Genomic DNA, 23,616 nt, shown 5'->3' with positions numbered 1-23,616 from the left:
TTCATTTTGCTTAGATGAGCAGGGACCATGGTATATTTCATTTTATAACCTCAATATTTCTCGTAGTGCCTGGCACCACAAAGGCTTTTTATTTTGGATGTGTTTTTGTTTTGTGGGTGGGTAGAGTTTAACTATGTTCAGGCTGGCTTAGAACTCACTATATAACCCAGGCTGGCCTCAAACTCATGGTAATCCTACTGTCTCAACCCTCCTACATGCTGGGATTAGAAGCATTCACCACCACACCTAGCCATGCAGTGTTGAATAATTTAGCTGTTACAAGAATGAAAAGAAATAACGAAGTTCAGGCACCTCATGTTCAGGCATGAGGTAGCCACTAAAGAACTGTTGACTATGCTTCTCCCTCCCGCCTCATTCTCAAATACCATTCCCCCTTTGTTCAAGCACGATTTGTTTCACTCTGTGGTCCCCAAACAAGGGCTACTCTCTAATCTGAAAGATTTACTATATTTTGTCATCCAGAAGTTCATTAACTGGGACTTACCCTGAATGCTTACAGTAGTTCAGCTAATACGAAGTTGTTTTTTGATAAAGCTACAATTCTATATGAGGAATAAGTTTTGATGTTTCATAGCAATGAGAGGTGACTGTAGTTCACCGCAAGCTGTCAAATATGTCATAAAGAAACAGAAAGGGATTGTGAAGATTTTAAACACAAAGAAATAATGAGATGAAAATCCTAATTATCCCGATTTGGTCAGTGTCCATGGAATGCAAATGTTGAAACATTACATGAAAGTTCAGAAATGTGTACAGTTGTTATATGTTAATTAATGAGAAAACTGACAAAAATCAAAGAGAGTTTTCTGAACATGAATGTTACCTTTTGTATTAGTTTTCCCCTCTCTTCATGCAAGTGATAATTGAGCTGACATAGAAAGCAGGGCTTAATCACCAAACACCAAGTCACTGAGTACCAGACCATGGGATCCTCTCCTCTGTCCTTTACCTACAACTGTGAGGCAGCGAAAGGTCAGGCTTGCTGGGACACCGGCTCAGTGGCAGCTGCGAGAAGGACTCGCATGTCCTGAGGGTAGCCTAGAGCGAGGACTGAGGCCCTGGAACCCAGATTTCTGCTTCCTATGTCTCAGTCATGCCCTTTGCCAGCTATGTGACATCAAGAAAGCTGCTTAGCCTCTCTGCATTACATGTTACCCATCAATAAAATAGTAGCAGTACTTAAACTTTAGAGTTTCAAGGGCTTAATAAGTTAGCATTTACTGATACCAGCTACATAATAATGACATGAAATGTCATTTATATTATCATTATTAGTTATATTATCATTAATAACCTGATATGTATCAGGAATTGTCACACTCATACACAAATATTTACAGATCTTTGTAACACTTAGACAAATGGTAATGTATCACCTTCTGGTGAACCAAGAATTTGAAATTAAACCAAGGGTCAGAGAGTCCAAGAGTCTCTGTGACTCCAGTCAAGAGAGTTTTACCACAGCCATATGCATGCACTACGAAGGCTGTGTTGGGAGTTGGTGGCCTCTGCTGACAGCATTTTGTTAAGTACTTTTTTTATGTGACAGAGATGAGGGATAATTGATTCGCCAGGGCCTGCAGCCACTGCAATCGAACTCCAGACACGTGTGCCATCTTGCGCACTTGTACAACCTTGTGCACTTGCATCACCTTGAGCGTCTGGCTTATGTGAGATCTGGAGAGCCAAACATGGGTCCTTAGGCTTTGTAGGGAAGCACCTTAACCACAAAGCCATCTCTTAAGCCCTTGTTAAGTATTTTTAAATATCTTCATTTATTTATTTAAGATATAGAGAGACACAGATAGAGTGAGGACAGTGCCCCAGAGCATCCAGCCACTGCAAACAAACTACATGTGCCACTTTGTGCAGCTGGCTTTATGTGGGCACTGGGAAATCGAACCAGGGCCCTCAGGCTTTTTAAGCAATCACCTTTAGATACTGAGCCATCTTTCCAGCCCCCTTTTTAAATATCTTGAGTCTCACCCTTTGTGGCTCTTGTCAGTCATTCATACGTTCATCACTCTTTGGTCATGAATGATCTTTTCTACAGCATTTCCTCATAGATAATGTTCATTGACTTAGTAGTGATTTGAAATCACTTCTTCCTACGTGGAGCTTGTTGGTAATCTGCTGCTTCCTGCCACCTCCTTTTATCACCTCTCCCCAGTGTGGCTGTCAGAGTAGGGAGCAGTTCCTCACAGATGTGGGAGATGTTCAGCAGTGAGCTGGTTTAATTGTGTTGCTCTGTTGGCTCAGCCCACTGAGGCATTTGTCTATTCCACTGTGACATCATCGTGACTTATCTTAGCTGATTGTCTACTCTAAACTTTGCATTGCTCCCCACGGCTCAGTAGTGAATCATTCTTCCTTTTCCTATATATTATGACTACAGCTTTTATTATTTCCAGAATAAGGGAAGAGTCATACACAGGGCTTTCCTCTAAGAGATCAGGACATCAGCAAATACACATGAGAAATGCCAATAATGTCTGGGGTGTGTGGCTGTGGGAGGGTGTTTGGTAGGAAGGCAGCAAAGGAAAGCCTCCAGGGACTTCCATGCATGCAAGCCAGCTGGGTGCTGCTGTGTACTGTGATGACTGAGAGCTGCGGGGTGGGGGTGGGGGGGATTTTGGTATTTGCTCTGCCGGTTCACCAATGTATGTTTCTGACAAGTTGCTCAGTTCCCCTGGGCTTCATTGGAAAAGCTAATCCTCATTTATTCATCCAGACATTTCTCTTTAAAATATTTTCGAGGGGCTGGAGAGATGGCTTACCACATAAGAGGCTTGCCTGCAAAGCCAAAGTACCCAGATTCAATTCCCCAGGACCCACGTAAAGCCAGATACACATGGTAGTGTATGCATCTGGAGCTCATTTGCAGTGACCAGAGGCCCTGGTCTGCCCTTTCTCCCTCTCTCTCTCTCTCTCTCTCTCTCCCTCTCTCTCTTTCCCTCTCTCTCTCTCGCCCTCTTTCTAACTCTTGCCTGTCATAAATAAATAAATAAGATATTAAAACTATTTTGCGGGCTGGTAAAATAGTTCAGTGGTTGTATGCTTCCTGCACCAGTGTGAGGAGCTGAAGGGACCTGAGACCACCCAAGTATGAATCTCAGGAAGCCATGTAAACAACCAGTCATAACCATGCTCCTCTGTGACCCAGTCCTGTGGGGAACAGAGGCTGGAGAATTATTGGGGCTCACTAATGACAGGCTCCAGAATCAGTGAGATTCTGGCTCAAGAAAGAAGCAGGTGGGTGACTGATGGAGGAGGACAGTGGATGCTTTCTTCCAGCTTCCACAGGTGAGCCCACAGGGTGCCATATCACCACATCCACATACATGGACATACACCACACACACTATATAACTATAAAAAGCAAGAATAGGACTGGAGAGATGGCTCAGCAGTTTAAGGTGCTTGCCTGCAAAGTCTAACAACCTGAGTTCTACTCCTCAGTACCCACAAAAAGCCAGATGCACAGAATGGGGTATGCATCTGGAGTTCATCTGCAGCAGCTGGAGGCCCTGGTTCCCCGCCCCCCTCCTTACAAATAAGTTTTTTCTAAAAAAGTAAGAATAGGGATGGAGAGATGGCTTAGCAGTTAAAGCACTTGCCTACAAAGCCAAAGGACCCAGGTTCAATTCCCCAGAACCCCAGATACACAAGATGGTGCAAGCCCCTGGAGTTCACTGCATCAGCTGAAGGCCCTGGTGCGCCCATTCTTTCTTTCTATCTGCCTCCTTTTCTCTCTGTCTCTCCAATAAATTTTTTAATTTAAAAATGCAAAATAAAAAAGCATATATACATATTTTGGTTTTGTGAGGTAGGGTCTTGCTCTAGCCCAGGCTGACCTAGAATTCACCATGGAGTCTCAGGGTTGCCTCAAACTCAAGGCAATCCTCCTACCTCTGCCTCCTGAGTGCTGGAATTAAAGGTGTGTGCCACCATGCTTGGCTATTTTTTAAAGTAAGAATATTTTTGAGTGCTGTATTAATATTTGCTAAGGCTATCAAAACAAAATGTTACAAACTGGTGCCCCAAACAGCCAAAATTTGTGCTGTCACAGTTCCAGAAACTAGAAGTCTAAGATCAAAGTGCTGAGAAGATTGGTTCCTTCCAAGACTTCTGGAACTGAGGCAGAGATACACTCCAGGCCTCTCTCCTGGACTTGTGAGTGGTTGAGTTCTTTCGGTGTCTCTTCATATCTTTTCCTTCTGTGTGTCCCTTTGTCTTCACAATCTTGTTCTCTACACAAGGCTGCTGATCACATTGGATTAGAGGCCCAACACACTTCAACATGGCCTCATAAAACCTGGAGCATTAAGGGTCTTGGGTCGAACTAGGAACTAAATTTAGCAAGATGAATATCACTGGTCCACATCAGAGCGTTGGATGACTAATTACAGTGAGTTAGTGAGGAAGGTAGAGAACCTCAGTATACACTCAAGGAGCTTTGCTGTCAGAAGGGAACATGGGGTTTGGACTAAATTAGACATCTGATGTTCAAATGCCTTGAATGTCTGAAGCTATGTATCATGATGGGATGTGTGAGACATAAATAACAAATAGGTCAGGGCTGAAGAGATGACTCAGCTCATAAAGTGCTTGCTTGCCTTGTAAGGATGAGGACATGAGTTCAATCCCCAGTGCCCATGTAAGTGCTAGGCTTGGTGGCATGTACCTGGGATCCCAGCACTGGGAAGTTGGAGACAGGCAGAGTTAGGCATGCAGTGTAGAATAATTGGTGAGCTCCAGGTCAATGAGAGACCCTATCTCAAAAAGAGGTATATGGTGTCCCTGAAAATGACAGCCAAGGTTGTCCTCTGACCTCCACAGCCATGCACATACACGTGCTTGCATATCTACAGTCACACGTACAACCACACGTGTATGAACACATATACACATATCATACACAGATATATGTGAAAACAAAAGAAAAAGAATGATAAATAATAAATATGTCCTGCCTAAAGGTCTTCAAATAAAAAAATAGAAGCAAATGATAACTGTATGAAACAAAATATATATATATATCTATAAGGTCACCAGTCTTCAGTACTTGGAGTAAGTGATCTCCAAGGGTACTTCCAGCCTACAGGTCTACAAATCTGGGCCATGAGGACAAATCAAGTCCAGGTCATTTCATGTTATGCCCCTGAGCTATAAATAGTCTTGCTTCTTTCTGAATTGGAGCTGAGCATTTGTCATGATTCTCTAGAGACGCGTGATGGGATCCCTTTTGTGCTTCATCTGCTTGTAAAAGCTAGAGGCAGAGATGCAGAATGAAGGTGTCTTAGTACCAGCATCCATCTACTGACCAGGCAATTCCATTGAGCAACAGCTCCATGTGTCAGGCACTGTGTTATGCTCCGTAACTTATGAATGACCTCCCTGACTTCAAGTTTTCAGAGGGCTCCGAGGTCAATGAGGCAGACAGACAGGTGAACGAGCTCATGGTGTAGTAAGTATTCGAGCACAGAGGAGTGTGGAGTGGGCAGTGAGGGATTCAGCTCCCTTAGGCTGGGATTGGTGGTGGAGGAGGGGAGAGATCATCCAGGCTTAACGGGAGCACAATGAGGTCTGAGAGGCATGCTGAAGGATTTATGGCAGTTAGAGCACAGGAAGAGGAAGGGTACAATAAGACCACGGCATGGGATAGCTTGGTCACTGTGGAATGATCTAGGGCTCCCTATGCTCCCAGCAGTGGGAGAGAACAGACAAGCTGGAGCCAGACTGTCTTGGTGCATAGCCCCAGCTCTGCCACTTACCAGTGACCCTGAGTCAATTTATCAACTTGGTCTTTAAGTCTACTTCTAAAATGGAGACTCTAACAGTACTTAACTTTGTAGGGCTCCAGTGAGAATTGAGCTCATTTAATGAAATGTTTACCTGGCACCAAACAAGTGCCAGGTGTTTGTTATTGTCAAGGAACATCTTTGGGAGGAGGTAACACATGAAAGAAAAACAGTTTCTAGGTAGAGAACTAATTAGAGGATGTTAAAGGCAGAGAGTCCCACAGGCAAAAGTACCCAGCTGAGGGATTCCAGGTATAGCAAGGGGCTCAGCACAGGAAGGCACAGGCACAGACTTGAGGCCAGAGAGCAGATATGGGAAGGATCATGTGATGCGCATATCCCTTCCTTTGCTAACAGGAAATGACTTAGCATACACTTGAGGAGCTAGCTCTGGGCAGAGCACAGGGAGGCTGAAGGGCTGGAAAGAGATAGAGACGTCACTTTGATACAGCAGTTATAGGACAGGCAGAATGCCTGGTAGGCCCCAGGACAGACTTGTGCCTCGTCTGCCTCACGCACACACACCCGCACACACGATGCGGTAGGAAACACTGCAGAGAATTATCCCTGGGCATGTATCCAATGGCTCATTGACACTGAATCACCTGCCATAGTCTGTTTAAAAGAACACGATCCTTAAATTGATTATAGCGCAAGGGTAGTGCATTCATTTCTCATCGTGAAAGTACTACACACGGCCCTGCTATCCCTAAGGAACCACTCACTATGTTTTTGCTCAGTAAATAATTTGGGGAAAGATTTGTGTTTGCAATCTGCACATGTAGATTAGTTTCTTGGGGCAGCAAAATGTACAATGTGGCCAGTACGTCAAAACCTGCTCCAGTTATAAAACTCTTTAGATCCTAGAAGATGCTAGAATCATCTTGGTTTCTTTATCTTGAGTCTTTGGTTTTACAAATACAATAACAGATATTCCACCTTGAAGCATAAATCCACTTTTAACCTTAAAATCAAGCAGTAAACTGTTTTACAGTATGCAGTGCAAGAGAACCTTGGCTAGGGTCTTGTGATTACTATAAAGTTCATCAGTAAGATAGCACAGTTTTAAAATATCTACCACCGAATTTTACCTCCAGATGGTGGTGACAGGGTGGTCATTGAAATCCCCCTGCAGTTGAATCCCTTCCTCGGTTCTCCATATGTGGACTGAGAGCCCATGCAGACATCTTCATAAACGTCACCTGCCTGAAGGCCTCTGCCAACATCCTGCTTCCATCCTCTCAGATGTTCCTCTTTGGCGACCTCAAGGACGAGGATTCTTTATTACCTCTTTTCTCCAGAATATGCATTAGCACTCCGTAGGAGATTATTTGGATCTTTGATAAACAAAACTTCATCAAAGTCATAAATATTGAACAAATTGGCTGTGAAATGCTGCTCCTGTCTTCACGAAGACATTTGGGATGCTGTTGGCTTGACTGTGACTCCTATTTTACTATTTGATCAACACAGTAAAACTAATTTTAAATGCACTATTTATGTTTCTAGAGATTTACTGGATTCTTTCCTCTGCTGGTTTACAGACTGCATTGTAAGTCTGGTAATTTTTGGTGACACTATCTGACATATTCCATACCCTCCCTCTCCTAGTTTATGTAACTCTTACATTTTTCTGAACTTGCAATATGTCCTCTGTATTTTCAGTTGAAGCCAATTCTGTTTCCTCTGCTCTTTGGGGAACTTGGTGATTAAATACATTTTATGTGATGACAAGCTATATATCTTGTTCCTTGATAATCGTATTCTATTTGCTCCGCATGTTTAGTATTTCTGTTTTTTTTAATCATTAGCTCATTATCAATAAGAGCAGATAGTTATTGTCTGCCCATTCGGCAGCTATATGATTCAAAGTAACATGAAAAGATATATTCTTTTAGAATGACCTTTCAGACTTCATATATATACATATATATGATTTTTTTTTACAATTTCATACTTATTTTTCTTATATTTTTCTTTATTTGTGAGAAGAGAGAGGGAGGGAGAAAGAAAGAAAGAATATGGGCATGCCAGGGCCTCTTGCCACTGTGAATGAACTCCAGATGCATGTGCCACTTTGTGCATCTGGCTTTACATGGGAACTGGGTAATTGAACCCAGGTTGCAAATGCTTTGAACCTCAGCCATCTTCCCATCCCATTTTCATACTTACCTATTACATTTTGATCATATGTACCCCACATTACTGTCCCTTATGCCCCTAGGTCTGATGGTATTCTGCTCTTCATGTGAATGTATTTTTGCAAGTCACAGCTCGCTTCTTGGGCAGTCTTCCTCATCTTATTTAAAGAAAACCCATATTTCCTTTTGGCCTCCCTCCTCCTGAATTCTAAGTGCTTTTCTTTGCAGGTCTACTGATAGAACATTATTCAGAATGTGCACAGTCTGTCAGGAAAAGAGTAAAAAAAAAAAAAAAAAACTCTCTCTCCCTTTCCAGCTAACTGGCCCACAGGCTGCTAATTAGTTTGATGGATCAGCACCTGGTCTGGTTATGAATGCTCGGAAGCCCATTGGCTGCTGGCAGCTGATTCACGGCTCCCTGAGGTTTGGAGATGTATCCACCTGAGCAGAGAAAGCTGGCACTTGCTTAAAGGGTAGCTGTAGCCAATTATTCATGTGCTGCTTTGAACTTGGCTTCGGTGAAGAGAGAACCATGCTTTAGACACATTGGAGGCAGCTTTTTCTTGTGCAATGGGTCGCAACTACCTGGCACACGTTCCCTTTCCTGCTGTCATCATAGCACAGTGTCTAATATCAACACCACCCTACAATTATCCAAGGGATAAGTAACTGAGTTTTGTTATGTATCTTTTCTTCTGTTTTTGTTCTTCCTCCCCTTTTGCACTTTTTGTTCATTCTTAAATTCAGTTTGTTTTACTCTTCTTATTTCAGCAAAGTTTTAAGATACACATGTATGGGTAATGCCTAGTTTATATGACCCCAAGGGACCCAGGGTTGTTGGACATGGATTTATATCATTAGCTTGATGTCATGGTAGTATGCCCTAGGGTAAGTTCCATAGCCTCGCTAAGCCTGCTATTTTCTCATCAGTAACCTGAAGAGATTAATTCTGAAATCATAGGGTTATTGAAATGATCATATAAAAACATACCAGTTTTCTTCCACTAGTACGAACAACTCACATTGATCTGCAGTCAATATTGGAGGGTCTGCTGAGTGCTGAGCCTGATGGTGGGACTTAAGGGCGAATATAAATTAAATAAAGTATGTAGAGGTGCTGTTAAACCACTGCACCCCCACCCAGACACATGGACCAGACACCACTGAGAGGAAATGATCCAAGAGCAAGGTGATAGCTCAGCGTCAGCTCTGAGCACATCTTCTGGCTCATGCTGTCTGTTTTTATTTGTGCCAACCTCAGTGTCTCTCTGAGACACCGACTTCCCTCCCCTGTGTTAATCTAATCACACACAAGAGCAGTGATCAGAAACTTTGTCTAGACCAAGGGCTTCATGAAGGTAGACAGGTGGGGTGCTCAAAACATAAAGCCCACACAAACTATTTAAATCCCCGCTCAATATTTATTCCATTTTCCAAAGACCATAATGTCATTAACATCTCTTCCCTCACAAAGACTTTGCCATCACCAATTCCTCTTTTAGTTCTTTCTCCCTTTTGGGAACAATACAAACTTTATGTCAAAAATGTAAGAGATAAACAGTCCTCTTGTGTCACCATGCGAAGGGTAAGGGGTCTCAAGACATTTCTTCCAAACAAGTACAGGATGGGAGTAATGCAGGCAGGTAAAACTCTCTCCACCTTGTCATGGACACACCATCATAATTCATTATCACAATATTTTAATAAGGTAGGTGCTATTATACCAGTTTTACAGATGAAGAAACTAAAACTCAGAGATGTTAGGGCCAAAACATAAGCCCAACTTGAATACTTGTTGTAAAGATTAAATAATATGCCATATTGTTAGCATTTGCCCTAAAACAAATCACAGAGAAGGCAATGGCAGCTTCCTCTAGCAGGGGCAATAACAGATATAAGCATACTGGCAACATCCTTGTCCTGTCTGGCTTACATGGACAGCACGATCAATAGAAATCACAGGGCTTACTATATAATTTGCAAGACTCAGCATACAATGAAACATGAAGCCAGTCCAGGGACAGGAGAATTAGTTTCCCCTGCCTGTAAGCTTCCTAGTCTAACCTTTTATTCTGGCAGACAAAAGGCCCATGGGACTCTAATCTCTAGACTGTATGTGTATGGTACTTTAGTAAAGAGTAGGTGATATGGTGTCCTCGAGAAATTGCTCAGCTGTGAGAGATGCTTGCTTGCAAAGAATGGCAGCCCAAGTTCAATTCCTCAGTACCACATAAATCCAAATGAACAAAGTGGTATATGCATTTGGAGTTTGCTGTGGCAACAGTCAGTGGGCTTCTCTCTCTCTCTCTCTCTCTCTCTCTCCTTGCAAATAAAAAAAATTAAAAATAGTAAATAATAGGCCCCTCTGAGCCACCAACCATGTTGTCCACATGATACAGGTAGGACCAAGATGGCCACTGCCTTCCCGATTCCAAGAAGCCACAGGATGGGCAGCCTCCTTACAAAAGATCCCTACCGCCAGAGGAGGAGGCAGGAAAAGGACTAAATGCAGGCCAGTCTCTCCCCAACTCCTGCCAATGTCACCGGAATGCTGTCAAAGCAAAGAGCAGCAGTGGTTCTGGAACAGGGAGGACAGGAAGAAAGCATGAACTAGCCAAAAACCTCATCTCAGGAAGCCAGGACTACATATGCTCTAAGGCTCCAAGCACTGCTACATGCACCACAGTCCCATCAGACTTTACTTAGGAAACCCAAGTTCATGGTCAAAACCATTCAGAAATAAAGATCTGTGGCTATAGAGCACCAAACCAAGTATGAGGCTCTGTGTTAGGCAGGGTTCTATAAAGAAACAAAACCCCCAGAATGTGTATATGATAGGGTGGGTAGTCCAACAGCATCCCTCACATACTGCAGAAGCAGAAAGCCAGGTTGCTGCTCTGTTATCACAGCTGGGTACTCCAGCAATCCTAATACAGCACCAAAAGCCTGAAATGTTCCTGGACAGTGGCAGGTATTAAGTGCACATCGGAAGGTCAAAGAAAGTGGAGTCTGCTGTTGTCAGAGGCTGGTGATGGCAGCATGCTTGCTCAGGAGGGAGGAGCAAAGGCAGGCAGGCAACACTGGTTCCTTGGACCTTTTCGTATCTGGGGCTGCCACTGGAAGGTGCTCACTTTGAGGGCCAGCCTTCCCAGTTGATCTTCTGGAAAGAGTCTTAAGGACATTCCCAAAGTTGTGTCCCCTGAGTCATTCTCAATCTCGTCAAGTTGATGATCAAGACCAACCATCACAGGCTCTCTGAGAGCTAAGCCCTGTGAGGTAACCCTGGAGCATGGCCACAAAGCCAGTCTGACCAACAATGAATATGCAAATATATATTGATCTAGGGTATAAACTTGCAGTTATGAGTAAGTTTTGAAGACCTACCATAAAGCATAGTAACACTGGCTGATAATAATGTATTGTATACTTGAAGTCCACTGGGAGATCATCTTAAATATTCTTAACACACAGAGAGAAAGAGAGAGAATGTAAAGTGATAGACATATTAGTGATCTTGACTGTGGAAGTCATTTCACAATACACACCTTGACTATATAGGAGATTTATTTGACAATTAGATTTAATAAAGTTGGAAAAAATCTTAAAACAGTAGCCACGATACAAGAGCTTCAAAAATTTTAATGTTACATAAATGCAAATCACTACTGTTAGAATCATCATTAATCAACAATATTGGGCCCTATCAATTTTATGGGGTTTTTATTTAATAGCCCTGAATTTATAAGAGCAAAGGAGTGCTCTGATGCTTTTGTTTCCCCACAGGGAGGAGGAATATTCTCAGCTCTGTGCACTGACTGTGGTTGTGCATCCTGAGTGACAGGGTGAAGCCAGCCTCAAGGGAACATCCTGCCCTTCAAATGTACCTCCAGTGCAACATGCATGGCAGGGAATAGACATGGATGCCTCAGGTCAGAACTGTGGCTATTCCCTTCTAAGTGGTAGAAAAAAAAACTTTCGTCCTGGACCTTCTAGCAGCACCTCTACCTTCCACCCACCTCAGGAGTGTGGGGTTCTCTGTCACGTGCACCTATTAGCTTAGTACTTGGTTATAAGGGATGTTCTGGTAACTTGTCAGGGGACTGCAGTCCCCAGCCCCTCCCTCCTTACATGCAGATTTGATACCAGGATTTTTTTTTTTTTTTGATATGGCAGATCTGCAGGAGCATTTTTTGATATAATCTATAAGCGTGTTCTGGGACTCAACATAAAACAGTTATTAAATATCTTCCTCATATTCATCATACTTGGAGAAAGCAGCTGAGAGAAAGGGTAGAAATGGCAAATTAGGACACTCTTATCTTCCATGCCCACTAAAAATACATCTAGAGGGAAGTCTGAACTTACTAAATGATAGCCTGGTAGTCTGAGGTAAGTGGGCTTCCTTCATTACTTTCATCAAGATAGTCATTCCTGTCCTATGGGGCCTCTGGCTAATTTTATCCCAGGACCCGACAATGTATGGATCTAGTGTGGATTCTCACATCCCTGAGGATTATCCCCTCCAACTACAGCCATAAGCTTCAGGGACATTTACTTCTTTTGTCCCTGGAACCTTTGTGCTATGAACAAGTGAGGAAGAAAGCAGCTATTCCCTCAGACATCAGTCTGGCCCTTACTTCAAGAGAAGGAATGTTGGCGACCCAACCCGTTACACAGTCGCCATTGTTCTGACAGCCCCAGCAGCAGGCCTGGAGAGGAAGCCACATGTAACAGGGAGAACACGGGACACCTGGAGTTCGGAATTTTCAGTTCTAGCTCCAGTTCTGCTGACCAGCTGTGTGGCCTTGACTCAGTCAATGAATTTTTTAGGGACTCAATTTCTTCACTTATAAAATAAGACCAATATTAATAATTCCAGCCTCCTAGAGCATTTCAGAGATATACATGTGTGCTTCTATGTTGTCCATCAGAAAACATCTCATATAGTAGTTCTCACTTCATGATTTCACTTTCCTCAGTTTCAAGTACCCCCAGTCAACTCTGATCCAAATAAATACAAACTTCCAGAAATAATCAGTAAGTTTTTAACAACTTTTATTATAGCACATAGTTGTAATTGCTGTAGCTTCTTAATGTTGTTAATCTTATCATGTATGATTTATAAATCAAACTTAGCATAGTTACATATGAAGAGGAGAAAATAGTACATAAAGGGCTGGTACTGTCTGTGATTATAGCATCCACTGGGGGTCTTAGAACACACCCCAGCAGATAAAGGGGAAGAGGCACCATAGACGCTAGTTATTTATGAGGAAATGAGTGCAGTTTGATCTTAGGAAATTACTTCACAGATCCTCCACAATTACCTCATCTGGAAAAAAAAACAGTAAAATAATGATAATGGCTATAGGGTTATTGAAGGGAGGCATATAAAAGGGTTGGTCCATAGCAAGTATGCAATAAATACATGCCTTCTCTTTCCACCCCCAGAAACACCTTGCACCAGTACACACTTCCTTTTGGTTACTGGTCCTCCAGCATAGACTCCCATCACTGTGCCTCGCTGTATGCTCATGCTGGATTCTCTGCTGCTCTATTCTGCCAAGACAGTGGCAGGAGGTGAGAAGGGGAATCCAGCTGGAAGGTTGACCAGAAGCACATTATTCTGACCTGCATTTGTATAGAAATCAGCAAAAAACATGGGTCCTTTCAAAATGCTTTGTTGCACATCCAGTCCTACTCTTGATAACTTTCTCATACTCAACTAGATTGCTAAACTTTTTTTTTGTTTTTTTGCATGTGCAGTAGTATGAATGGTGTGTTGTGGGTTGGGGTGAGATACAGAAAGATTGAGCAGTTTACTAAAGATGTAAAATATAAGTGAATGATAGAGCTGGGCTGAAACCTAGAACTGGGACCATGAGCTTTTTCTATATTATGTTCCACCCTTGAGAACTCCAAGTTATAAATCTCCAGTATCCCTTACACAGTGTTTTCCTGAGCTTAAAAAAAAAAAAAAAAAAAATCAGGTTTATGTTCTTACTCCTTAAAGAAGGTTATCCTGAGGAAATTGTGGCATAAAGTAACTTAGTGAAACAAATTACTAAAGCCTTGTCCCCTTGTTGCTAGCCCTGAAAGCTGTGGGGAGTATTGAGCACAGCTGTGCTGTTGGTTAAAGGTGTTAAAAGGATGAGGTACTTACCACCTGTACTTTGCAGCTGAAACTAACTCTCAGGGGTTGATTGCAAGCAAAGGCAGCAAGCAAAGGGCTTAGCTATGGCTCAGTGGGACTGCATGTGGCTTGGGCCCTGGATATAATTAATGTCCCAAAAAAAAAAAAAAAAAAAAAAAACTCCCTAGATAGATCTTAATTCAGAAGACCAGAGCAGAACATTTCTGGCAGATGGGCTTCTGTGTTTACATTCATTCCCTCTGGATTCCAAGCCTGCTTGCCTTCAGGAAAAAGCGTTAGTCCCTTCTGCTCACTCTTGGTCGCTCTCTGGCTTGGTAGTCAGATCTGTAAATATGCCCATGGTTAATAAGCAGCCTGTGAGTTGTTTGAAATTTGCCTTCCAAAAAAAAAAAAAAAAAAAAGGAGGGAATCTTTTCACAGTGAAAGCATAATAAGGCAATAAAAATAATCAAATCTATGAGTGCTAGAAGTTAGTTTATCCCTTATTTGTCTCATAAGTAACAAGCCAAGCAAGCACTGACCTCAAGGGACAAGAATTCTGCTTCTGTGGCAGGCAAACTCCACTAAGAGCTATGCCAGTCCATTCAGCACTCAATGCCCAACTTTCCTGAAACTCCTTGTTTCCATTGCTTCCATGTTACACAGCAGTCAGTCTCTCTCTCTCTCTCTCTCTCTCTCTCTCTCTCTCTCTCTCTCTCTCTCATTCCTTATATCAAAATATACCATCTTCTGCCAGGTATGTTGGTACATGCCTTTAATCCCAGTACTTGGGAGGCAGAGGAAGGAGGATCGCTGTGAATTCCGGACAACCCTGAGACTACATAGTGAATTCTAAGAAGAGTGAGACCCTACCTCGAAACTCCCTCCCCTAAATATATACATACATACATATATATATATATATATATATAATCTTTTTCTTTCAAAATTCAAAACACTGCTTTCTACACTTTGGGAGGTGAAGCACCACAGTGCCGTGATTGAAAATCCGTACTGAGTACACCCCTACTGCTACAGTAGCTTACTTCGGAAATGACCTTCTGTTGAAAACTTAGTCACACAGTTGAGAAGATTCCTTTGGGGTTGGGGTCTCCCACAACTTTTCTTTCTTTTTTTTTTTAGACTTCATAAGATAGGCTTTATATTTTTATTATATATAGACATATTTGGTATGTAAACAACAAATGTGGGTACCATCCTTTCCCGTCTCCCTGCCCCTTTTCTGAAGAGGCCTTCCTTGTTGGGGATGCAAGTCAACCCCATGGGGATTGTGGGTCATGCATTATAGGGGAGAAGGTAATGTATGTGTGCAAAATGTCCCAACTTGTGGTTCTAACAATCTTTTTGCCCCCTCTGCAAAATTCCCTAAGCCATTCTGGGAACATTTTAAGTCTACTTCGGTGATGGGCACTTAGGAGCCTTTGGTTCTCTGATTTGGTAGGTTTTGAGTGTCTTCAGTATCTATCTCCTTCACCCTTGTGCTGATATCAGATTCACCAAGAAAGCAGCACTCTTGCTCATTTCCCAAATTCCTCTGCTCCCACAGCTTTTCTAACCATCAACATTCCATCCTAATGCATGAAATGGAAACTGGTCACTGTCCAGAGTCCTGACTTCATATCTTCCCTGATTTCATTCTACTTGAGACCTTAGTTGGTAATCCTCCATTCTCGGGCTTTCTAGATACCAGGAATCAGCTGAAAGCAAGTTTGTATCTCTTGCTTCAGCCTCTCTTCAGAGTTCCAGGTTTATGTTCTGTCTGATTTCTCCTTGTTCTATCTGGAGAGCAACATGTCCAAAGCTTGCTTTCACTTGTTCAGTAAATCACCTCATGCTTACTTAGGGTCAGAAGCTGAACATAAACAGAGACTCACACCGACAAGGTCCTGGACCTCATGCATTCTTACAGGGATATTTATAACTAAACCAACAATTTTAAAATGATAAATGTGGCATTAGTGGAACCATCATTACTATGATAGCAAAATAGTACTGCTTGGGCAATTCAGAGACAGAGAAGTATAAAAAATATTCCTAGGGCTGGAGGGATGGCTGAGCAGTTAAGGCATTTACCAGCAAAGCCAAAGGATCCAAGTTCAATTCCCCAGAACCCATGTTAGCCAGATGCACAAGGGGACACACACATTTGGTGTTGGTTTGTAGTGGCTGGAGGCCCTGGTATACCCATTCTCTCTCTCTCTCTCTCTCTCTCTCTCTCTCTCTCTCCCTCCCTCCCTCTCTCTCTCTCTCTGTCTCTCTTTGCCTGTCAAATAAATAAATAAGTAAATACTTAAGAAAATTACTAAAGTAAGCTGTTTATTATATGAAATATATAAATATAAATTATAATCATTAAGAGAAAGAACACTATAAGATTAGAGTCCATTTTACCTTCCTATCCCTGAACAGCCAGCTCAACACACCATCATAGGCATTTAGTGGATCTCTGTATAATAAGCATAGCAGTTAACTTCTCATTTCTGGGACCAAAGACCCATCCAGAAGCAGGTTATGGAAGGAAAGGGTTTGTTTTAGATTACAGTTTTAAGGGGAAGTTTCATCATGTCAGGGAAAGAATGGCAGAGCAGAAAACTGAGTGTCTCAACTCCACATATCACCAGAGAGGAAGGAAAGAGAGTGAGCTATGAGCACCCAGCAGGTCTGGACTAATAAACCTCAAGGTCCGCCCCCACCCCCCCGCCACAGTGACACACATTCTCCATCAAATCTCCACCTCCTAAGAGCTCCACTAACTGGGGATTCCATATGAAGCTAAATCACAAGCACATGCAGTATAAAGAATCCTGGACTAGCACTATGAATTTTATACCCACACAGATACATGCAGACTCACAGCTGGAGACATGCATTTGTAAGATCTACTCTAAATTATCAGAGCTTTACAATAAAGCCAAATGCTCTCTCTCCCTTATGTCTCTTATGCCTTTTCACCTTTTATTTATTCATGTATTTATTTACAAGTGGAGAGATACAGAAGACAGACAAAAAGAATGACCATGCCAGGGCCTCCAGCTGCTGTAAATGGACTCCAGATGCTTTGTTCATCTAGCTTTACATGGGTAGTGGGGAACCAAACTTGGGTTGTCAGACTTTGAAGGCAAGTGCCTAAACTGCTGGGCTATCTCTCCAGCCCTCTTCTCACTTTTTAATCCTCATTGAATATGAGACTATCTTCCTGAAGTTTTTTTTTTTAATCTGATGCATTTCCAGACTTAAGTTTTGTAAATTTGGCATTATAATTTATGACACATACAGGCATTAATAAGTACATTTGTGCCACACATGCTTTTTAGGGATTTTTAAGCATTTTCCCCTACTTAAAAATGATCAAAATAGGGCTAAAGAGATGGCTTAGTGGTTAAGGTGCTTACCTGCAAAGCCTAAGGACCCATGTTCAATTCCCCAGAACCCACATAAGCCAGATGCACATGGTAATGCATGTGTCTGGAGTCCATTTGCAGTGGCTAGAGGCCCTGGTGCACTCATTCTCTCTCTCTGTTTCTCCCTCCCTCTCTCACTCTCTCTCTCAACTAAATAAATATATTTTTTAAAGATGGAAATATTTTTACTATAATCCTAAAATATGGGTATTTCATCCTCTAAGCAATTCTCTTAGGTATGTAATTCTAGTTGGCTAAAAAACAAATCATGAATGAGTTTGTGTTATATCACAGAATTTCATGACTAGTGCTTGAAAGCCAATCCTCCAAGTTCCAAGGGCTAAATCTATGTGGGCCTGTTGAAAGAGAAGTGACTGCTTTTGTGTCCATTGTCTTCCTAACTCAGGAAAATGTCCTCACACTAGACTTGCATAATTCCCCTACATAACTCCGGAGGGGATAATCAACCCTATTGGCACTTTCCCATGTTCTGGAAATTTTACTAAAACATTCAACCCTCTTCTGATTGGGGCAACTGTCAGTGACACCGATAGGTAGCTCCTCCTATTCTACTTCCAAGCTGTTACATCAGAGGGCATACCTCAACTATGGATGTGAAAGATATTCTATAAGGGTTTTTGTTATTTTTTAACTTAGCTATGCTTTTGAGTTATTTGATAGCAGAAACTAGAGTTAATGATTCACTGTACATGGTATCTGAATTAGAGTTCAACTAGAGAAACTGATCCTACAAGAGACACGTTCTAAGAGATTTGTTGCAAGGAATTGGCTTTTGTGTGCTAGGAGCTTACCAGACAGGCCTGGTGGGTCATGAGAAAGGGTGGATTAAATTCTTGGGAATGGTTGAAAAAGCTGTGTACAGGGACCATTTCTTCTTTGGGAACTCTTCACTTTTGTCTTAAAGTCTTTAAACTAATTGAATCAAATTATCTAAGATAATCTTCCTAGTTAATGCCACCTGATTATGGACTTTAATTACATCTACAAAATACCTTCACAGAAACATGTACAGAATAATTGGCAACTCTAAACCAAGCATGTTACCACATCAAAATGGTACTTTCAAGCTGGGCATGGTGACACATGCCTTTAATCCCAGCACTTGGGAGGCAGAGGTAGGAGGATCATCTGAGTTCAAGGCCACCCTGAGACTTTTTCCTGCCTCCAATGAGGATGAGTCCTTAGTCAATTGTCTCAGTCTCTCCAGGCATCAAGTTTCTTTTCTATAACTGAGGGTTTCAGGAGATAGTCTCATATCTTTTAGCTGTTCTGGAATAGAAAGGAGTCTAAAATTTCAACAAATAGGGACTATTTTAGTGAAAAGAGTATAAAGTCTTTCTCCTGTATTTCTACACCAACTATCAGGACACTACACTGAGAAGACTTTTGTCTTGATATTCATTCCTGCTAGTTGCTGACAAATTTCATTACTGCCTTGTTGAAGCTAATTCTCACCAGTCTAGTATAAAGCTTGTGGACTGGTTGTACTGAATGGGGCATGGTGCAGCTACCATGGACAGAGACTTCTCCTCATGGCCTCCTCAGAGTTGATCCTGACTTGCCAGCACTAGGTCTGGCACAGCATTAGGTTCCCATCATTCTGTAGAGGTGGTGCCCACACCAGCAACAACAGATCCCAAACCCTCCAGAGTGCAGAGGGCTCCATACAAGGGGGGAAAATGACAGTTCATCTCCTTTCCTAACAGCCTGCAGTTCGTGGCTAACCATCATGTCTCTGAGATTGCCTGATATTGTTACCCGAAAACTATATCCACAAGAGAACAAAACTCTGGAAAATGCTATTCTCCAGTCATTTTCGTGATTGCAGAGCCAACCACGAAAACACCTATCTTTACCTCAAGTCAAAGATGTTTGAGCCCCCCAAAATGAAACACAGAGCATGTCTCTACCAAGAAGCAGGGGTACACTCATTCCAGTACATCAGTCAACAGGAAGGCAGATTATATCCACACTGTTTTTGTATCTGCATAAGCTGTAGAATGAAATAGTCCCGTGCTGGGATGTAGCTCGGTGGCAGAGTACTGACCTAGCACATGCAAGGTCCTGGTTCCATCCCAGCACGAGGGACGGGGTGAGAAAGCTCATGATGTAAAGGCAGAATGGCTAAATGCTCATATTCACGGAGAGAGGGAGGGAGAGAGGGAGAAAGAATAGGAGCACCAGCATCTCCTGCCATTGCAAATGAAGTCCAGATATATGTGCCACCTTGTGCATCTGGTTTTACATGGGTACTGGGGAATCGAACCCTGGGCTCGCAAGCTTCGCAAGCAAGCATCTTTAGCCGCTGGGCCATCTCTTCAGCACAGGCCTGGTGTTATATCCTAGGACTTTGCCTCTTGTTAACAAGGTGGTCCGTAGAACTTGGCAGAAGAGTGAACCAAAGAAACAGACATTTAGAGTTTCTTCTTGAGGGAAGGACCACTAGTTGCTCTCACTCTCTTTTAAGCCTTTTCCTTTCTTCGTCTGCAAAGTGGGGGTAATCAGCCGCAGAGCTTCAAGAACGAAATGAGATAATGCAGATCCTTGCAAGTCATGAGTGCTCAGTAAATGCTACTTCTTAGAAAAAAAAAAAAAAGATTCACATTTCTATTTTAGTCTCTGAGGTTCTGCAGCTGATCAGAACCTTTGCTTGCCTTGGTTTTAAAGCAATAAAAATGCATGTTCTTAAAGTTCAGAAAGTGAATGTGCCCTACCCAAGCAGAGTTCGGAGTCCAACGCAGAGTTGGGCGTTTCATCAATTACTTTTATTTGCAGTCTCTTCATTCCAACCTGTCCACAGACCGGGCTTTCAGAGCCCGGGTGCTCTACGGAATGCGTGGCTCCCATTGAAGACTAAGCGGGCAGCTCACGTTTGGGGACTCAATGCTGAAGTCCCTAAGAACGGTGGCGTGTGGGTTGTTGCCAAATGTGCTCATGAAGAGGTTGTGGCATTGTGCTAAGACACAAATTCTACGTATTTATGTCAAGGAATACACACTGGAATTTTTTTTTTAATGGGAGAAAAATCCCTGTGGTTTAGGATCAGATGCGCTTCATTTAATTGGCATAATTTTGAAAAGAAGCCTCTGCAAAGTAAATCTCTACAACCGTGGGTGGTAGCGCAAAACGTAACTTTGGTGGGAACCGGGGACCCTCAGCTGAGCCCCTTCTTTCAAGTCCCACGGGCTGAGGGCACCCCTCTGCAAGCCGCTGGAACGCCAAGACCCCCCACGGGATGGCCACCCCTGCGCAGGAGCCCAGGACTGCGGTGGCTACTGCCTCGCGGACACAAAGCGCCCGGGCGAGGGGGAGAAAATCCCCAGGGGCGGGGGGGGGGGGAGCTCTGGGGCACAGCAGGACCCGGTCACCCAGCTCCTTTCCCAGTGGCGGAGCCCGGTGACACAGTGCCAGCCGCTCCCGTCACCGCCACCGCCACCGCCACCGCCACCGCCACCGCCACCGCCACCGCCACCGCCACCGCCACCGGCGAAGCTGGTCACCGGGGCGCCCGCCTTGCCGCCTGGTCCCTGCGAGCGAGGAGGGGGCGGCAGGGGAGCGCCATATCCATAGTAACGGAGGATGCGAGCGCGAGCCGGCGCGCTCGGAGGAGGAGGAGGAGGAGGAAGCCGTGCGCGGCGCGGAGGTTCGGGTCCCACTGCGCGGTAAGCCCCGGGGCGGGCGGGCGGGCACCACGCCGACGACGACACCTGCCACCCACCGGGGCCGGCCGGCCGCAGAACAATGGAGAGGGCCGCCCGCCGGGGGAGGACGCCCGCCGCGAGGGGCCGGGCGCGGGCGGGGACGCGGGGACGCGGGCAGGGAGGGAGGGCGCGCGGCGGGGCGGCGGGCGCGGGAGGCGGGGAGGCGCACGCGCGGGCCCGGGGAGCTCGCGGGGACCCGGTGCTCGCTCGCTCGCTCGGCGGCGCGGCCAAGGGCTCGGCGCATCTCCCGCCCTCCTCTCCTCCTCCTCCTCCTCCTCCTTCTCCTCCTCCTTTTCGCCTCTCGCCGCCCAGAAAGATGCTCACAGGCCAAGGGTAGGGGAGCCCACACAGGTTCGAGCCACATGTCCCAAGCGTCCCCGGCCGGAGCCCGCCTGCCCTGCACGCGAATCCTGGCTCGTGGCCAGCCCCCGGCCGCGGCCGTCTCCGGTACCGCGCGGCTCGGGTGAGTAGCGGGCAGCCGCGGGGCTTGGCATCTCCCCCCCTCCAACCCTCCTCACCTCCACCTCCACCTCGGTGCGCGGCCAAGATGCGGCTTGGAGAAGTGATGCTGCAGCCCGGGCCACCACAAGCGGACGAAGCCGGATCCGAAAACCCGCGAAGGCAGGCTGCGGAAACGGTTTGCGGGGCAATTGTTGCAGCCTTGGCTAGCGGTCTCCACCACCGCGTGGGCTTTGGGCTTTGGGCTTTTTTTTTTTTTTAACCTGGCTTTGGTTAATGACTCCACCACTCCGACCTGGGCACATTTTCCATTTTATTTATTTATTTATTTTCAGCTTTGAGGTTCAGAGGAGTTTGAAGAGATCAAGTGCAGTGTGTCTTGCCCAGTGATTTGACTTTCACGGGTCTGCATGCTTGCCCAATATTAAAAAGCCGTGCCAGCCCCGTGCAATTTCTAGGTGCGCTTTGAATCCCGTTGAGGGGTGGCTGGAAGAGCGGCCCTCCGGAAGGGTCAGTGCTGAGTGTGCTCCGGCCACTCGTGTATTTTCAGGGCACTGGCCAAGCAGAGAGGGTGGTGGGCAGGACTTTCCAAGGCCACAGCATGGGGAGCAGCAGTCATAGAGCGCAGCTGCAGTTTGCTTGTTTTCTGGGGGTTTAATTCAGCATTTCCATTCAGCCCCCAATTTCTATGAGTGTAACTCGCATGACATGTTACTCCAGGCTAAAACTTATCAAAGCCCAGTAAGGTCTCGTTTGGGTTTTTTGTTTTGTTTTGTTTTGTTTTAAACAAGGATGCTGCCAGCGATGCTTTGTTTATTTCCCAGAGAAAACCAGCAGTTATCAACACCAGCCCCTGAAACCGGCCGGCAGCTGAGGAATGCTTTTAATCTGCCGCGAAAGTCCAGGACACCTAGTCCTTCCTGCAGTCACTTCTCTCAGAGTGACTGAATTGTTTAGTTGTGAGGTGCGAAATTCCAGTTGCCCAGGCTGTGTCGTCGATGCAGGGAACGTCGTGTCTTCCGTAGACTGGAGGCTTGTGAACTTTGAAGCATTCTGAAACACAGGGATGCTAGCTCCACAGCGTCTGTTTCTGGGAAGACAGAACTGTGGGATACAGTGATGGAATGGCAGCATGAGAAATTTGGGTCCAGGGTAAAAGATACCCGAATGTTGCATGAGTTAGCAAGGGAGTCAGATTCTCCTCTCCGGGAGTCTTTAAAATAGGGCAGGTTTCCCTTAAAGTTCCCAGCCTGAAGGGGGGGGGGGGCTTCTTTCCAAGCCTGCGTTCTGGGTCCACAGAGATGCTGTGACTGTAAGAGGAGATGCCAGTGGTGTCTCGGTCATCGGAGTCCGTAGTGTTGACGGTTCTGTGACAGGATGGGTTGTAATGACTAACGCTGGCATCATGCCACTGCAGGAGCATCCTCAGAAGTCAGCCGGAGCTGGGTGTGCTGGCAGTGCCCGAGAAGGGAGTGAGGAGTACAAATGAAATCAACGCAAATGTATACTACCTGGCACTCTTGGTGGTACTGCCATACAGAAATATTCTGGCAGATTTAAAAAGAAAAAACTTCCCGGGGTGGGGGAGGGGAACGTAACCAGGGAAGAAGTAAGGAAGGCAGCCACTCCCCCTCCAAGGATGTTACCCGTTTGCCAAAATGAATTGTATTGCACAGGACTTCCTTTGTTGCTGTACTTTTTTTATTTTTAATAGAAGCAATATTTTTCCCCTTAATCAGCAACAGCACAATGATCACACATTTCACTCAGCAGTGGTGGGAGGAGGCAATAGTGCTGCACTTCCCCCGGGGGGGGGAGGGGGGGGGGAGGGACTTTCCTCTCCCGGGAGGTGAAATCGACATTGAGATATTTTTACAATATAGATATGCAATAAGATATTTAGGGTAACTTTTTCAT

The 23,616-nt window shown here is 44.5% G+C and overlaps 1 protein-coding gene across 35 annotated transcripts in view; it reads left to right on the top strand.

Annotated features, from left to right (window-relative positions):
• Anks1b (ankyrin repeat and sterile alpha motif domain containing 1B) overlaps window positions 1-23,616 on the top strand; it is a 1,062,135-nt gene that overhangs the window by 882,401 nt on the left and 156,118 nt on the right. Inside the window, exon 1 of one of the 35 annotated variants that reach the window (XM_045152379.1) lies at window positions 21,123-21,201. The exons of 32 other annotated variants lie outside the window; for them this stretch is intronic. The gene's annotated coding sequence lies outside the window, so the exon portion shown is untranslated. Of the gene's footprint in view, window positions 1-21,122; window positions 21,202-21,469; window positions 21,704-23,616 lie in introns of those variants that run through there. 2 more of the 35 variants (XM_045152378.1, XM_045152377.1) reach the window with 2 other exon arrangements.

This window comes from Jaculus jaculus, chromosome 6 (assembly GCF_020740685.1).
Source record: "Jaculus jaculus isolate mJacJac1 chromosome 6, mJacJac1.mat.Y.cur, whole genome shotgun sequence".
NCBI classification, from domain to species: Eukaryota; Metazoa; Chordata; class Mammalia; order Rodentia; family Dipodidae; genus Jaculus; species Jaculus jaculus.
This window is presented reverse-complemented; position numbering and strand designations above follow the sequence as displayed.